The following is a 15,181-nucleotide window of genomic DNA, read 5'->3' on the forward strand; positions in this document are numbered from 1 at the left end:
GCAGTGCAGACTTATTCACTATTAACCACTTCCTCGGTTCATAGATAAGTTAGGCAGGGGCAACACATACCAGTGAAGTCCACATTTCATGCACAAATCTACATTGTAAAAACTATCACAAAGTGGAGGTATTTCCCAAATTTTATTGCTAAAACACAGTATTTTGACATTAAATATGTTTAGTAAATCCTTCCTTTTGTTTTGGTCATTGCTGGGCAGGGTGCATTTCTTACCTGTCACCGTATGACTACAGTGCACTAGATTATAAAATGTGCATGTGATTCACTGCTTCATCTAGAAAGACTGGGTCCCTGACTGACGAGGAGGGACGAGGTGAAAGGGCAGATGTTGCATCTCCTGCAGTTGCAGGAAAATCCCTCTTTGTCTGTGTTACATGTGCAACAAGTGAGATTCCACCATCCGAAACAGACTCGAAGTGATCATTCCCTTCCAACTCCTCATTGCTCGTTATTCTGTCCCCACCTACCACGTGCCTTCTATCATATTATTAGTTTTTTATTGTCACAGACACTATATTGTTTACAGTGTACTATGTTTACATATTCTGTTGTACTGCTGCAAGTAGGAATTTCATTGTTCTATCTTGGACATGACAATAAAACACTCTTGACTCGCTTGACTTGATACCAAGATACAGTGAAGAACAAAGTGTGAACCACAGAACGAAGAGGATAAAAGTTCAAAATAGTAACAAATAAACTTATGTCTACATTATTTAGTTCTTTCTTTATGCAAAGAATGATCAATACTTAGAATGGACTTTTGGGGCAGATGAGTGGAATTGCTAAAAAGCTTGTAAGTTTGTAAACTCTTTACAATTGTAAGCATGTAAGATTCTCTAATAATCTGTTGTAGCACTGGCAAAACCTCAAAAACTGTGATCAGGAGACCTCCAATGGAATTTTAGTCTGTAATTTTGTGGGGTTAAGAATGCAGCAGGCAGTGTGCAGTAGCCACTGGATAACTACCAAATTCTTCTCTTGATTTAAGTGGAAGAAACCCCAAGTTGGTTCCTTTGCAAATGCCCCTTTATTTAGTTAGGTGCTGTATTTAACAAATCCAGAGCATCTCTAAGCAAAGCAGGACAAGAAGCAATAACTCCAGTTCTTCAATACCTGCAGCATTTCTTATTCTTCATGTGCCGTCATGGACTATTTTTTCGAATAGATACAAAACTATTCGGGTTTGTGAAATGCAACATTTTCAGGGAATGTAGGTTTAAGATGCCTTAGACAATCTGCAGAGTAGAGATACTTAAAAAGGCAAGCTTAGAACAAAAACAATATTCCATTCACTTTGATTTTGACTTTACATATCCAGTTGATGCAGATCACAATTGCGGTCACAAGTAGTTCACGAAAAAGCCATGGCTGTGCATGACATTTTATATAAGTGGGGCTCAGATCACTCCTGGGTGAGTGGCTTAACGTTAATCAGGAAGCTGAAGCAGGCAGTGTGCAGTAGCCATTGGGTATGACTGCCAATCTTAATAAAAATCACAGAAGTTCTACTCTCAGCTTGTGCATTTTTATTTTGAAAAGAACGGCAATAATGTTTTAAAAGGAAAAATAAATGGATCTTCAAATGGATTTGATGGGATAGAGGGGAACCAATGCTGCTCTTTAGCCATGTAAAGCAGTGTCTGAATTTCTATTGCTATCCAAGAAGCTCTTAGAAGGATAGTGCTGTTAGATATGTGTGGTGCTTGGCATAGCTGACTAAATGATACATCCAAAGTACAGACACCACAGGCACTCATGTCAAGACTAATCATTTTCTTCGAATGTCACTTTTCTCCTCAAATTGTGATGTCTAATTATTGGAGCATAGAATTTGGGTCATGAAATTTCCGTTATTATTTTGTTCTTTGATGTGGGCAAATTGTTCAAAATTTGATTTTTTTTCTGGTGTAATCTTCATTGATAAAAATAAATTACCATGTGATTCAATGTGAGAAGGAAAGGTTAAGAATTAATTGGAATGAATAAAAAGCAAACACATTAATCTGAGGACAAAGAGTGGACCGCAACTGCTCCGAAATAGTTCTTGTCAGCCCCTCCAAGGTAGTAAATGCAGTACATGCCTTAAAGCACTGAAGCCATTCAATCTTTGAAGTACAAAAAAAGGTTCAAATCTCAGGGTCCTCTGGAAAATATAGTTAATAGGTTCAGACATGTAAAGGGGCTGTCCCACTGCGGCGACCTAATTCGCGGGTTCAGACGAGTTTGCCCTTGACTCATTCTCGCAGCATGTCGACATGCGGTCCTAGGAGGTCTTTGTAACTCTCCTTCCTGCTCGAGAGTAGTCCCCGCGTACTCGAGGCCTCAGTTAGGTCGTGCATGTTTTTTTCAACATGTTGAAAAATGCCCGCGAGTCAAAAAAGGTTACCATGGAAAAAATTGATATTTTTATACTTGTGGGTTTAGTCGTAGTAGGTCATAATGCTATTTTTAGGTAGTCGAAGTCAATCGAAGTTAATCAAAGGTAAAGCTCGTTGAGAAAAAAAAGTAAGAATGCCTGTTAAAATTTATTAAATGTTGTCTTGCTTCTTAAAAGTGTCTCCACTCCTCTTCTCCCCCTTCTCTCCCCTTCTCTCCACTTCTCTCTCCACGCTCTTTAAAGGACTTACCGACCAGTGCCAGCTGTCTTTTACCTTCCTGTTCATCGCAGGTGTGATTTTCAGACAGCGCTCCCCCGCTTTCCCTGGCCCCCGCCTTTGCGATGTGTTTGTGTGTGCGCAGATGGTCGATCCGGCTCGCGGTTTCATCGCTGACGGTTGATCCAGCTCGAGCTTTTCCAGGCGAGTGTCCTCGACCTTGAAGGACGAAGGCAGTCGCTGTAAAGTCGCGTCAGTGGGACAGGCCCTTTAAGCTACTCACAAAGGTACTGCTAATTCACTGTCATTTGATATCCAGATGTATGCAGCTGTACACAGAGTTGGAAACTTATATCGAAGTAAACAAAAATATTAAAAAGAAAATTTTAGTTACCAAGTTGACAAAAGACGTGGGCTATTATTTGACAACAGATAGTGAAGATGGTTGTGAAAGATTGCAGCAGGATCTGATCGATTACCCATGTGGGCTGAGGAATGGTTGATGAAACTTAATACAGAGAAGTGTGAGGTGTCTAACAAGGGCAGGACCTACACAGTGAATGGTAGGCCTCTGGGGAGTGTTGAAGAGCAGAGGGATCTAGGAGTGCAGGTGCATGGTTCCTTGAAGGTCGCGTCGCACGTTGATAAGGTGGTCAAAAAGGCTTTTGGCACATTGGCCTTCATCAATCAGAGTATAGTGTATAGAAGTTGGGAGGTCATGTTGCAGTTGTATAAGACGTTGGCATTTGGAATATTGTGTGCAGTTCTGGGCACTGAGTTATAGGAAAGATATTGTCAAGCTTAAAGGGTTCAGAGAAGATTTATGATGATGTTGCCAGGACTAGACGGTGCGAGCTATAAGGAGAGGTTGAGTAGGGTCTCTATTCCTTGGTGCACAGGAGGATGAGGGGTGACCTTATAGAGATGTACAAAATCATGAGAGGAATAGATCGGGTAGATGTACAGACTGTTGCCCAGAGTAGGGGAATCTATGACCAGAGGACATAGGTTCAAGGTGAAGGGGAAAAGATTTAATTGGAATCTGTGGGGTAGCTTTTTCACACAAAGGGTGGTTGGTGTATGGAACAAACTGAGGTAGTTGAGGCTGGGACTATCCCAATGTTTAAGAAACAGTTAGACAGGTACATGGAGAGGACAGGTTTGGAGAGATATGGACCAAACGCAGGCAGGTGGGATTAGTGTAGCTGGAACATGTGTGGACAAGTTGGGCCGAAGGGCTTGTTTCCACACTGTATCACTCTATGACCATTTTATATGAATCATAGTATGTGAACCATGACGAAGTGAGATTTTAATGAGGTTTTGGTTCTACATTATTTATTACTTAAAACTTATTAAGAAGTGAAGTACATTTAATTTCATGTTCAGACAAAATTATGGTGCAGAAGTTTATCTAATGAAAACCTAAAACATTTCAAAGGAAAATAAATATTTGTCCATGTTATTTTATCTCTAAATCTATTTTCATATTGCAACTAATGCCAGTAGTATTATAAAATATGATTTTAGGAAATGTATAATGTAGAACAGAACCATATATGAATAAATTATTTAAATATTATGCTAAAATGAAAATGTACACAAATGCTATTTTGTTTTTTAATATGTATAAAATGGACATTGAGCAATGTCAATCGATCCATATTGCTGCTTTTTTTGCCCCGTCGAACTGACAGCAAAAAATACTGGAGTACACATCTATTCAGATGAATCGTGGAAATGAAAAAAATGCTACCATTGATTTTCATCTCTTCCAATTACCTACAGTTAATCAAGATAAATAAATGATCCGATAAGAAGGTAAGCCACTTTTGAATTATCCTTGCTATAAAATACCCTAAAAATGTTATGCTGGTTGCAAGAACTTTCAGTTTACAATAGTGTGTGACATTATAACTTGTGACGGTATAAAGCGATACAGTATAGAAACGGGTCTCTTGGCCATGCCAACTATCAGGTAACCATCCACACTTGAACTTAGTCTGTAGTTTTCACTGTTGGCAATTCAGGTCCATGCACGTATCTCACTGCTGTCCGTAGACACCAGATCATTACTTTTTGAAAGTTTTGCACATTAATGTTGGAGCTTGCATTATGGAAGAGTGAGGACTAATCCTAGTGGATTTCTTTGGTTGAGATTGGTCAGTGCAAGTAAACATTATGTGTGTTGGACAAGATACTCTTTGGGCACCTTAAAATAATGATATTGCTAAATTACATAGATTGTCTCTGAGTCAATGCAATCATGACATGAGTTTCATCATAGATGATCAAATTTTTAAATTATATAGATTGTCTCTGAGAATGCAATCATGACCTGAGTTTCATCATAGATGATCAAATTTGAGCCTTTTGCAGAGATTTTGAGCTATTAGTCACAGTTATAGTCACAGCGTGAAAATATACCCTTTATCCTAACCAGTCCATGCCAACCAAGGTGCCTACCTGAACTCGTCCCATTTGTCTGAGTTTGCCTCGTATCCTTCCAAACCTTTCCTGTCCATATACCAATCTATCTATCTTCTATACTATTACTAAAACTCTCATATTGACTACTTCCGGTCTGCATTGTAATTAAATTTGCGCAAAAACGATCCCCCATAGCTCTACAATTTTTTGCCACCTTACCATTCTCCTCTGCTGCAAGTCAAATAAGTTTTGTTCCGATCGGTGAAATAGTACAAAAGTTATGAAGGTTTAAAAATCGTAAAAACTGCCCCTTTCCGGAACCCGCTGTCAATAACGCGGCGAGGAGAATAAAAAGCTGAAGGGGCGCAGTGTGTTGAGCAGCTTGCGGAGATTCAGCGGCTCGCGGGCTGCTTCTGCAGCGACCAGCACGACCAGAATTACACAATACTCTGCGTGTGGTCACACCATTATCTTGTACATATGTAGTGACTCCCAAACCCTGTACTCAATGCCATGATCGATGAAGGCACGAATGCCAAATGCCTTCTTCATCACAATGTCTACCTGTGTTTTTCTACTCTCGGGGAAATACGTACCTGTGCCCCTGGGTCTCTGTTCCTCTGCATGCTCCAGAGCCCCACTGTTTCCTGTATGTCCAGTCTTGATTTAACTTACCCAAGTGCAACACTTCACACTCATCCAAATCAAATTGACCATTTGTTGGCCCATTTCCCCAACTGATCTAGATCCAGGTGTATCTTCATTGTCCACTATACGTCCAATTTTAGTATTATCCACATGTGAAGTTTAAATCATCATTTAATCATGGATAATTTTCAAATACTTAGTTTAGTTTACAGCAATTCCAATAATGTAATGTTATTGTAAATCCAATCATGGACTTCATAAGTGTGAAATAAACTAGGTTAATTTAATAACATTAATATTCTTTTCTTGTGCCATCAATTAAAACATATAAAATAATACAACATAGGAACAGGCACGTCGGCCCATAATATTCATGCCGAACATGATGCCTAGTTAAACTGATCTCATCTGACTGCTTATCCATCTATTCCCTGCACTTCCATGTGCCTATCTAAAAGCCTCTTAAAAGCCACTATCATATCTGCCTCCACCACCACCCCTGGAAATGTGCTCCAGCCCCCATCGCCCTGTATGTAAAAAAAACCTCCACTGCCCTCTAGTGTTGGACATTTCCACCATGAGAAAAAAGATTCTGACTGTATACCCCATCTATATCCGCTCATCATTTTATATTCTTCTATTGTCTCCCCGTAATCTTCGACATTCCAGAGAAAACAGTCGAAGTCTATCCAACCCCTCCCTGTGGCTGAACCCTCTAATCCGGGCAGCATTGGGATAAATCTCTTTTGCACCCTCTCCAAAACTTCCACAACTTTCCTGTAATAGGGTGACCAGAACTGCGCGCAATATTCCAAATGCGGCCGAACCAAAGGCCTAGAGAGCTGCATCATGAATATCAAATACTTGGACAACACAGTGAAATAATATGAAAGAGTCTAGATATGTGTTATCACCAGATATCATGCAACATATCCTGTTAAATTACCCAGTATCTTTCCAAATTACCTAATCAAAAAGATTCAACTTTGATATTCCGCCTCAAAATGATCAAACCATTGTAAAACCCTGCTATCTAATTTAATTTCTCTGTTGTATCTTTATCGTGTCTCTCATAATATTGATAATTATTTCATATAGCATGCTAAAATTCTGATGAGCCATTCATTCCAGTGATAGTAAAATTGGAGTCATACAGCATGGAAATGTGTCGCTTGGCCAACTACTGTATGTCCATGCTGATCAGTGGGCACCCTTGTGTATTAATCCCATCTTCCTGCACTGAGCCCATAACGTGCTGTGCCAAGGTGATTTAAAGAATTGAATGGCGTCGGTGACACTGTATTCTGATACCCATCACTCCGTTGGTGACCCTCGGACTATCTTTGAACAGACTGGCTTTACCTTGCACTAAACGTTAATTGCTTATCATGTAAAAGGCTCAATTGTAATCCTGTATTGTCATTCTACTGTGCAAGCCACAAAAAGTTTTCGGTACATGTGACAATAAACTGAATTGAACTGAGAAAGGTCCCACTCAGATCCCATCCAAATATCTTACCCCTTTATGCCCTCTAGTTTTATATACCACTAATAATGGGAAAGTTTTCCTGTGGCCTATCATATCTATACACTGACTTGTCCTGGATCCCATGGGCCTTAACATTTTGGACCAGTCCCATGTGGGTTATTGTTGAAGAATTTACCTGAAATCCATAGACACCACATCTACTGCATTGGTCTCATCAATACACAGTGCCTCCTCAAAACAAATCAGTCAGATTGGTCAGACAAGATCTGTCCTTTTCATAACTCTAATCGTACACTTGCCTTTCCAAATTATCATTAATCCTGTCCTTCAGATTTTTTTCCAATAACTTTCCTACTGGTTATGTTGATCACACAGAGCAGTAAGTGCCAGGCTTTTCCCTGCTGCCCTTCTTGCAAAGGCGAATCACATTTACCAAGCTCCTGAAATCTGGTACCTCACTGCTGATTCTCTAGAGGGGGTTACCTGCTTGTCTCCTATTGTTATTGCAAAAGATCCATGGAAATGTTGGAACAATGGTACAAATATTGTATGTCCCTCCAATATGTGCAGCTCTTCTGTTGTTGGTATAGCGGGGCAATAGTTCAAGTAACTGCAGAAAGCCCCTCCCTTTGTGGAGTGTTAATGCAGTTACCAATCTCACCAGTAGATGGTGGTGTAAGATGAACAAAGAAACATAGAAAACATAGAAAAATAGGTGCAGGAGCAGGCCATTCTCCCCCTCGAGCCAACACCGCCATTCAATAAGATCATGGCTGATCACCTAAAATCAGTACCCCGTTCCTGCTTTATCCCCATATCCCTTGATTCCTTTAGCCCTAAGAACTAAATCTAACTCCCTCTTGAAAACATCCGGTGAATTGACTTCCACTGCCTTCTGTGGCAGAGAATACCACAGATTCACAACTCTCTGGTGAAAAAATGCTTGCTCATCTCAGTACTAAATGGCCTACACCTTATTCTTAAACTGTAACCCCTGGTTCTCGACTCCCCCAACATCGGGAACAATTTTCTCGCATCTAGCCTATCCAATCGTTTAAGAAATGTATGTTTCAATAAGATACCCTCTCATCCTTTTAAATTCCAGTGAATACAAGTCCAGTCGACCCATTCTTTCATCATATATCAGTCCCGTCATCCCGGGAATTAACCTGGTGAACTCCCTCAATAACAATAATGTCCTTCCTCAAATTAGGAGATGAAAATTGCATACAATACTCAAGGTGCAGTTTCACCAGGGCCCTGTACAACTGCAGTAGGATCTCCATGCTACAAAACTCAAATCCTCTCGCTTTCTTCACTGCCTGCTGTACCTGCATGCTTACTTTCAGTGACTGATGTACAAGCGCACTCAGGTCTCGTTGTACCTCCCCTTTTCCTTATCTGACACCATTCAGATAATAATCTGCTTTCCTGTTCTTGCCACCAAAGTGAATAACCTCACATTTATCCACATTATACTGCATCTGCCATGATACTGCCCACTCACCCAACCAATCCAAGTCATCCTGCAGCCTCATGGCATCCTTATCACAGCTGGCACTGCCACCCAGGTTTATGTCATCCCCAAACTTGGAGATGTTACATTTAATTCCTTTGTTTAAGTCGTTAATATATATTGTAACTAACTGGGGTCCCAGCACCGAGCATTGCGGTACCCCACTAGTCACTGCCTGCCATTCTGAAAAGGACCTGTTAATTCCTACTCTTTGCTTCCTGTCTGCCAACCAGTTCTCTATCCATGTTAGTATCCTACCCCCAATACCATGTGCTCTAATTTTGCACACTAATCTCTTGTGTGGGACCTTGTCAAAGGCTTTTTTTAAAGTCCAGATACACCACATCCACGGACTCTCCGTTATCCATTCTTCTACTTGTTACATACTCAAAAAATTCCAGAAGATTAATCAAGCATGATTTCCTCTTCATACATCCATGCTGACTTTGATCGATCCTGTCACTGCTTTCCAATTGCACTGCTATAACATCTTTAACAATCGACTCAAGCATAATTCACCGTTTTCACTCTCCCTCCTTTCTTAAAAAGTGGAAACTTAAAAATTGACTACCCTCCACTCCACAGAGTTGAGAGAACATTGGAAAATGATCACCATTGCACCACAATTTCTAGGACCACCTCCTTGAGTACCCTGCAATGCAGACCATCAGGCCCTGGGGATTTATCTGCCTTCAGTCCCCAACAGTTTACCTAACACCATTTTCTGACTAATGTGAATTCTCTTCAGATCCTCCCTCCCACTAGATCCTTGGTCCCCTAGTATTTCCGGGAGATTGTTTGTGTCTTCCTTAGTGAAGACAGAACCAAAGTACTCGTTTAACTGTTTTGCCATTTCCTTGTTTCTCATTATAAATTCACCTGTCTCTGACTGTAAGGGACCTACATTCGCCTTCATTAATCTTTTCCTTTTCACATACCTAAAGAAACTTTTACAGTTAGTTTTTATGTTCCCTGCAAGCTTTCTTTCATGCTCTTTTTCCCTCTCTTAATTAACCCCTTTGTCCTCCTCTGTTGAGTTCTGATTTGCTGCTTCTTCTGGCCAATTTATATGCCTCTTCCTTGGATTTAACATTATCCTTGATTTTCCTCATTGAGCCGCCTTTACTGTTTTATTTTTTTGCCAGACAGGGATGAACAATTTTTGGAGTTCATCCATGTGGTCTTTAAATCTTTGCCATTGTATCTTCACCATCAACCCTTAAACTTGAACTGACAATAAAGGCTGGCTATCTATCTATCTATCTATCTATCTATCTATCTATCTATCTATCTATCTATCTATCTATCTATCTATCTATCTATCTATCTATCATAATTTGCCAGCCTATCCTAGCCAATTCCCATCTCATACCTTCAAAGTCTCCTTTCTTTAAGTGCAAGACCCGAGTCTCTGAAATAACCATGTCACTCTCCATCCTAACGTTGAATTCCACCATATTTTGGTCACTGTTGCCCAAGGGGCTCAGCACACCAAGATCGCCAACTAATCCTTCCCAGTCTAGGATGGCCTGCCCTCTAGTTGGTTCTTCTACTGTACATATTGGTATTAAAACCCATCCTGAATACATTCCAGGAAATCCTCCTCCTCAGCGCTTCTACCAATATGGTTGGCCCAATCTATATGTAGATTAAAGTCACCCATGATTATTGCTGGACCTTTGAGTCACGAATTCCTAATTTCCTGCTTGATGCTATCCCCAACCTCCCTACTGCTGTTTGGTGGTCTGTATGCAACACTACTTTGATAATGTCATCATGTATGTACAACAGTCTCAGGTTACATTCTACATGGATCTTTCTGTATAATTTATTCCTTTACTTTGACAAAAGGAGTTGATATTTATTTTTCTATATGGAAAATAAAACCATTTAATTTTAAAATGGGAAAAAAATATTTATTTAATATATCCAACGTTCAAATGCACGTTCAAAGAGTTGGCCTAATGTGCTCTAAGATTCTGTGGTCTTTGAGATCCGCACTCTTCTGAAGACCAGACACCGGGCATTCATGTCTGATGATACAGTGGTCGACAAGAAGTCCAGATACGACCTTGGTAAGGCCATCAAAAAGGCCAAAAGGGGCTACTGCTCCAAACTGGAGGAAATGACAGATGTTCGGCAGTTGTGGTGGGACCTGAATGCAATCACCTCCTAAAAGGCAAATTCAGGAGGCAGCTGGAATGTCGGCGAAACATCACTCCCTGACGAGCTCAATGCGTTTTATGCACGCTTTAATAGGGAGAACACCGATGTGCCTTCCCGAGCCCCCATTCGCTGTGATGGTATTTCAGTCTCAGTCACAGAGGCCGACGTCAGGAAATCCTTCAGAGGGGTGAACCCTCGAAAAGCGCCAGGACCTGATGGTATACCCGGCCGTGTTCTAAAAACCTGTGTGGACCAACTGGCTGGAGTTTTTACGGACATTTTCAACCTCTCACTTCTGAGGTCTGAGGTTCCCACCTGCTTTAAAAGGGCATCAATTATACCAGTGACCAAGAAGAGTAAGGTGACGTGCCTCAATGACTATCGACTAGTGGCACTAACGCCTGTGGTGATGAAGTGCTTTGAGAGGTTGATTATGGCGCAAATCAACTCATACCTCGACAAAAACCTGGACCCACTGCAGTTCGCTTACCGCCACAACAGATCAACGGTGGATGCGATCTCGCTGGCCCTCCACTCCGCTCTGCACTTAAATTATTTTCAGTGCTATATATATATATTAAAAAAGGGAAAACGTCTTTAAAATATATTTAAGTCCTTGTGCTATTTTAAAATTTTATTTATTCATTTTCAGTAATGTGAACATTGCCGGAAAGGCCTGTCGTCACTGCCCTTGGAAAGGAGATAGTGAGTCACCACCTTGAATCATTCCAGTCATGCTGGACAAGATAGTCTAGTAATGCTGTTGCATAACACATTTCATGATTTGGAAAGACCAACATGAGAGAAACTGGAAAATATATCCACATCAGGGTGGTCTGTTTTCCCAGGATAGGGTAATCAACCAGAGGGTATAGGTGTTAGGATCAGAGGGAAAACATTTAATAGGAACTTGAGGGGCAACGTTTTCACACAGAGGGTGGTGGGTCGGGAACATGCTGCTGTAGGAAGTGGTAGAGGCAAGTACAATAACAACATTAAAATACTTTTGGACAGGTGCATATATAAGAAAGGCTAAGTGGGATGTGAGCTAGACATAGGATATCTTGGTCGGCACAAACAAATTGTGCCAAAGGGTCTATACTGGTGCACGGGGCAGGGATTTAGATTCTTAGATCACTGGGATCTGTTTTGGGGTAAGGGGGAACTGTACAAAAGGGACGGATTGCATCTTAACAGGTGTGGGACCAGCATTCTGGCAGGCAGGTTTGCCACTGCTACACGGGTGGTTTTAAACTGAATAAGGGGGGTGGGGTGTCGAATGGGATAGTGGAGGATGGAGTTAAAGGGAAAGGGTTTCTTAAATGTGTGAGCGTAGAGACAGAGGGGTGTAAAATGAGGGTAAAAGCAATAGGTAGCCAGGTGAAAAGTAAAAGTGGCAGGCAGACAAAACCAGGGCAAAAATCAAAAAGGGCCACTTTTCAACATAATTGTATAAGGGGTAAGAGTGTTGTAAAAACAAGCCTGAAGGCTTTGTGTCTCAATGCAAGGAGCATTCGTAATAAGGTGGATGAGTTGAATATGCAGATCGCTATTAATGACTATGATATAGTTGGGATCACGGAGACATGGCTCCAGGGTGACCAAGGCTGGGAGCTGAACATCCAGGGATATTCAATATTCAGGAGGGATAGAGAGAAAGGAAAAGGAGGTGGGGTAGCGTTGCTGATTAGAGAGGAGATTAACGCAATGGAAAGGAAGGACATTAGTTTGGAGGATGTGGAATCGGTATGGGTAGAGCTGCGAAACACTAAGGGACAGAAAACGCTGGTGGGTGTTGTGTACAGGCCACCTAACAGTAGTAGTGAAGTTGGAGATGGTATCAAACAGGAAATTAGAAATGCGTGCGACAAAGGCAAAACCGTTATAATGGTGACTTCAATCTACATATAGATTGGGTGAATCAAATTGGCAGGGGTGCTGAGGAAGAGGATTTCTTGGAATGTATGCAGGATAGTTATCTAAATCAACATGTAGAGGAACCAACGAGAGAGCAGGCTATTTTAGACTGGGTATTGAGTAATGAGGAAGGGTTAGTTAGCAGTCTTGTTGTACGTGCCCCCTTGGGCAAGAGTGACCATAATATCGTTGAGTTCTTCATTAGGATGGAGAGTGACATTGTTAATTCAGAAACAATGGTTCTGAACTTAAAGAAAGGTAACTTTGAGGGTATGAGACGTGAATTGGCCAAGATTGACTGGCAATTAATTCTAAAAGGGTTGACAGTGGATATGCAATGGAAGACATTTAAAGACTGCATGGATGAACTACAAAAATTGTTCATCCCAGTTTGGCAAAAGAATAAATCAGGGAAGGTAGTACATCCGTGGATAGCAAGGGAAATCAGGTAGTATCAAAGCGAAGGATGATGCGTACAAATTAGCCGGAAAAAGCAGCATACCGGAGGACTGGGAGAAATTCAGAGACCAGCAGAGGAGGACAAAGGGCTTAATTAGGAAAGGAAAAATAGATTATGAAAGAAAACTGGCAGGGAACATAAAAACTGACTGCAAAGGTTTTTATAGATATGTGAAAAGAAAGAGATTAGTTAAAACAAATGTAGGTCCCTTGCAGTCAGAAACAGGTGAGTTGATCATGGGGAACAAGGATATGGCGGACCAATTGAATAACTACTTTGGTTCCGTCTTCAATAAGGAAGACATAAATAATCTGCCGGAAATAGCAGGGTCAAAGGAGTTGGAGGAATTGAGTGAAATCCAGGTTAGCCGGGAAGTGGTGTTGGGTAAATTGAATGGATTAAAGGCAGATAAATCCCCAGGGCCAGATAGGCTGCATCCCAGAGTACTTAAGGAAGTAGCTCCAGAAATAGTGGATGCATTAGTAATAATCTTTCAAAACTCTTTAGATTCTGGAGTAGTTCCTGAGGATTGGCGGGTAGCAAACGTAACCCCACTTTTTAAGAAGGGAGGGAGAGAGAAAACGGGGAATTACAGACCAGTTAGTCTAACATCGGTAGTGGGGAAACTACTAGAGTCAGTTATTAAAGATGGGATAGCAGCACATTTGGAAAGTGGTGAAATCATTGGACAAAGTCAGCATGGATTTACAAAAGGTAAATCATGTCTGACGAATCTTATAGAATTTTTTGAGGATGTAACTAGTAGCGTGGTTAGGGGAGAACCAGTGGATGTGGTGTATCTGGACTTCCAGAAGGCTTTCGACAAGGTCCCACATAAGAGATTAGTATACAAACTTAAAGCACACGGCATTGGGGGTTCAGTATTGATGTGGATAGAGAACTGGCTGGCAAACAGGAAGCAAAGAGTAGGAGTAAACGGGTCCTTTTCACAATGGCAGGCAGTGACTAGTGGGGTACCGCAAGGCTCAGTGCTGGGACCCCAGCTATTTACAATATATATTAATGATCTGGATGAGGGAATTGAAGGCAATATCTCCAAGTTTGCGGATAACACTAAGCTGGGGGGCAGTGTTAGCTGTGAGGAGGATGCTAGGAGACTGCAAGGTGACTTGGATAGGCTGGGTGAGTGGGCAAATGTTTGGCAGATGCAGTATAATGTGGATAAATGTGAGGTTATCCATTTTGGTGGCAAAAACAGGAAAGCAGACTATTATCTAAATGGTGGCCGACTAGGAAAAGGGGAGATGCAGCGAGACCTGGGTGTCATGGTACACCAGTCATTGAAAGTAGGCATGCAGGTGCAGCAGGCAGTGAAGAAAGCGAATGGTATGTTAGCTTTCATAGCAAAAGGATTTGAGTATAGGAGCAGGGAGGTTCTACTGCAGTTGTACAGGGTCTTGGTGAGACCACACCTGGAGTATTGCGTACAGTTTTGGTCTCCAAATCTGAGGAAGGACATTATTGCCCTAGAGGGAGTGCAGAGAAGGTTCACCAGACTGATTCCTGGGATGTCAGGACTGTCTTATGAAGAAAGACTGGATAGACTTGGTTTATACTCTCTAGAATTTAGGAGATTGAGAGGGGATCTTATAGAAACTTATAACATTCTTAAGGGGTTGGACAGGCTAGATGCAGGAAGATTGCTCCCGATGTTGGGGAAGTCCAGGACAAGGGGTCACAGCTTAAGGATAAGGGGGAAATCCTTTAAAACCGAGATGAGAAGAACTTTTTTCACACAGAGAGTGGTGAATCTCTGGAATTCTCTGCCACAGAGGGTAGTCGAGGCCAGTTCATTGGCTATATTTAAGAGGGAGTTAGATGTGTCCCTTGTGGCTAAGGGGATCAGAGGGTATGGAGAGAAGGCAGGTACGGGATACTGAGTTGGATGATCAGCCATGATCATATTGAATGGCGGTG

The sequence above is a fragment of the Amblyraja radiata genome, chromosome 14 (genome assembly GCF_010909765.2).
Source record: "Amblyraja radiata isolate CabotCenter1 chromosome 14, sAmbRad1.1.pri, whole genome shotgun sequence".
Taxonomy (NCBI): Eukaryota; Metazoa; Chordata; class Chondrichthyes; order Rajiformes; family Rajidae; genus Amblyraja; species Amblyraja radiata.